Here is a 3,564-nt window from a genome sequence, read left to right as displayed (position 1 = left end):
ATTGACCACGGTAAATTGCAGAGTGAGGGGTCGAATCTGGCCAGGGAGTTGATCAGAACTTGGGGAGGATAATGTAAGCTTGAGTTGGGGAGCACTCGGGTCAGGCCCAGAAGAAGACTGACGCCCCTCTCGATCCTCCCCTACGCCTCATCCAGTTGGGGTTTGAGCAGGGGAACACCTGGGTCAGTCCCAGAAGCAGAATGACGCCCCTCTCAATCCTCCCCTATGCCTCATCCACATTGGGTGCGCAGAGATCAGGAGAACATGGCTGAAGTGCCTCGGCCTGGTCTGATGTTCGTGTATTATCTCCATCGCCTCGACTCTGAGCACAGCAGCACGTAGTTCGCTGGAGGTGGCAGCACAGGCTGATGAAGGAGTGTTTGGCACAGTGACCTCCATGTCAGGAGTTGGGATGTTACATTGTAGTTGTACACGCCGTGGCTCAGGCCGCATTGGAATACTGAGTACCGTTCTGGTCCTGTTACAGAAAAGACATGGTTAACCTGGAAAGATTGCAGTAAAGATTTGCAAAGATGTTCAAAGTTCAAAGTAAATTTATTGTGGGCATTCACGTTAAATACAGAGAATCACTATAGACTCCATAAGACTTAGGAACAGAATCAGGCCATTCAGCCCATTGAGTCTGCACTGTTTCATCATGGCTGATCCATTTCCCTCTCAATCCCAATCCCCTGCCTCTCCCCCATAACCTTTCATGCCCTGGCTACTCAAGAACCTATCAAGCTCTGCCTTAAATGCACCCAATGACCACAGCTGCCTGTAGCAACGAATTCCACAGATTCGCCACTCACTGGCTAAAGAAATTCCTCCTCATCTCCATTCTAAGTGGACGTACCTCTATTCAGAGGCTGTGACCTTCCCCACAAGAGGAAGCCTCCTCTGCACCTCCAATCTATCCACGCCTTTCAATATTCAATAGGTTTCAATGAGATCCCCTCTCATTCCTCTAAACTCCAGTGAGTAAAGGCCGAAAGCCATCAATCACTCCTCACATGGTAACCCTTTCATTCCCAGAATCATCCTCGTGAACCTCCTCTGGACCCTGTCCAGTCTCAGCACATCCTTTCTTGGATAAGGGGCCCGAAACTGCTCACAATACTCCAGGTGAGGCCTTGACAGTCCCGAATGAAACCTCACCATTACATCCTTGCTTTTGTATTCTAGTCTTCCCAAAACGAATGCTAACATGGCATTTGTCTTCCTCATTACCAACTCAAACTGCAAAATTTACCTTTAGGGAATTTGCAAATTGGATTTCTGAGTTTTCTTTCCGTTTAGAAAATAGTCTATGCTTTTATTCCTTCTACCAAAGTGCATGGCCACACACTTCCTGACACTGTCCCAGTTGCCACTTTTCCTACTCCCCCGATCTGCTCAAGTCCTTCTGCAGACTCCCTGCTTCCTCAACACTACCTGGCCTCCATCTATCTTCATTTTAATCCGCAAACTTGGCTAGAAAGCCATCTATTGTGTCATCCAAATCATTGACATATAATGTAAGAAGAAGCAGCCCCATCACAGACCCCTGCGGAACACAACGAACCACTGGCAGCCAATCAGAAAAGACTCCCTTTATTGTCACTCTTTGCCTCCTGCTAATCAGCTAACGCTCTATGTAAGCTAATATCTTTCCTGTAATACCACGGGCTCTTAGTTTGTTAAGCAGCCCCATGTATGGCACCTTGTCAAAGTCCTTCTGAAAATCCAAGTACACAACATCCACCAATTCTCCTTTGTCTATCCTACTTGTTATTTCCTCAAAGAGTTCTAATAAATCTGCCAGGCAAGATGTTCTTTTAAGGGAACTAGGCTATTCTATCATGTGCCTCCAAGTACCCTGAGACATTGTCCTTAATAACCAACTCCAATCTCTTCCCACCAGCTGAGGTCAGACTAACTGGCCTATAATTTCTTTTCTTCTGCTTCCCTCCCTTCTTGAAGAGTGATATTTACAATTTTTTTCTGTCCTCTGAATCTAGAATCTAGTCACTCTTGCCTGCACAATCTCTTCAGCTACCTCTTTCAGTACTCTGGGGTGTGGTCCATCCAGGATCAGTGAAGAACTGCACACAACAAAGATGGATGAACAACCAATGCGAGAAAGACAACAAATTGTGCAAGTACGAGAAAAAACTAATACTAATAGATAGACATCGAGAACATGAGTTGTAGAGTAATTGAAAGTGAGTCCATAGGTTGTGGAATCTTCCTGAAACTGGTGGTGGGGGCCTGTGACACCTTCTTGATGATAACAGTGAGAAGAGAGCTTTGCCTGAATGGCGGGAGTCCTTGAAGATGGATGCTGCTTTCCTGCAACTGTTCCTTGTAGATGTACTCAACTTTGTGGAGGGCTTTATCTGTGAAGGACTGGGCTGTATCCACTGCTTTTTTCTGGGATTTTCCACGCGAGGGCATTGCTGTTTCCATACCAGGTTTTGATGCAATCAGTATACTCGCTCCCACACATCTATAGAAATTTGTAATACGTTTTTTTTTCAAAAATTTCCCTGTGTTTTTATTTGAAGTCGAAGCAGAACATAAAATTACTCCTGCCTTTTTTCAATGGTCTCTTCCTTATATTTTCCCTTATCCTTGCCAACTTGGCGAGATTTGGCTTTGCGTTCCAAGATCTTCTTTTGATCCTTACCCAGCTTGCTGGGGTGAATACCAACATGAACTGTGGCACCATTGGCCTTCTCACGCTGCACACGCTCAATATAGATTATACACTTCTTTCTGTACACTTGGACAACTTTGCCGATCTGCTGGCCCTTATATTAACCTCTGACGACCTGAACATCATCTTTGCAAATGGGCATTGAGCGAACGTTATCTTTTTGCCTCAACTCCTTAGACGACGGGGAGGACATGATTTTCCTGCAGATGTGAGACGGAGCATTGAAAAGCCTCTCACGATTCTTCCTCCGGGAAGATGTTACAAATGGGTTGAGTTTCACGTTGGCGTCCTCCCCGATCCCTTTTAGCCGCCAGAAGAAAAATGTTCAATGGCATGTTGAATCTTCACAGATTTTGAAGAAAATAAAGGCAGTGCCATGTCTTCTTTGCTTCATGCTGGGACTCGAGTGCCTGTGTTATGAGGAGAGACTGAACAGGCATTCCCCTAAGATAGGAGACTTTCACAGAGGCACAGTTGGTTTGGATGCACAGTCTTTTTCCAAAAACTAGAGGGCATAGGTTTACGATGAAAGATTTAAATCGTACCTGAGAGGGGGCAGGTTTTTCACACAGAGGGTGGAATATGGTACGATCTGCCAGGGAAGTGGTTGAAGCAGATACAACAACTACATTTAAAATACTTTTGGACGGGTGAGCTAGTGGGATACCGGCCAACAGGGAGCAAATGAGGAGGGCATTTTGTCGGCATGGATGAGTTGGAGCGAGGGGCCTGTGCCTGTGCTGGATTACTTTGTGCAGCAGCTCTTTCAGATACCCTGAATTGTCCCGAGTCTGATTGTGGTCCTGACTTCCAACTGATTTCCTCATTGATTTCTCTGACAGTGGTCCTAACCTCCACCTTAATGG

General features: G+C 45.8%; 1 pseudogene; it reads right to left on the bottom strand.

Moving 5' to 3' along the window:
* Positions 1-548: 548 nt before the first annotated feature.
* Positions 549-3,017, bottom strand: LOC132381583 (large ribosomal subunit protein uL24-like; annotated as a pseudogene).
* Positions 3,018-3,564: the final 547 nt, after the last annotated feature.

The sequence above is a fragment of the Hypanus sabinus genome, chromosome 26 (assembly GCF_030144855.1).
Source record: "Hypanus sabinus isolate sHypSab1 chromosome 26, sHypSab1.hap1, whole genome shotgun sequence".
NCBI lineage: Eukaryota > Metazoa > Chordata > Chondrichthyes > Myliobatiformes > Dasyatidae > Hypanus > Hypanus sabinus.
This window is presented reverse-complemented; position numbering and strand designations above follow the sequence as displayed.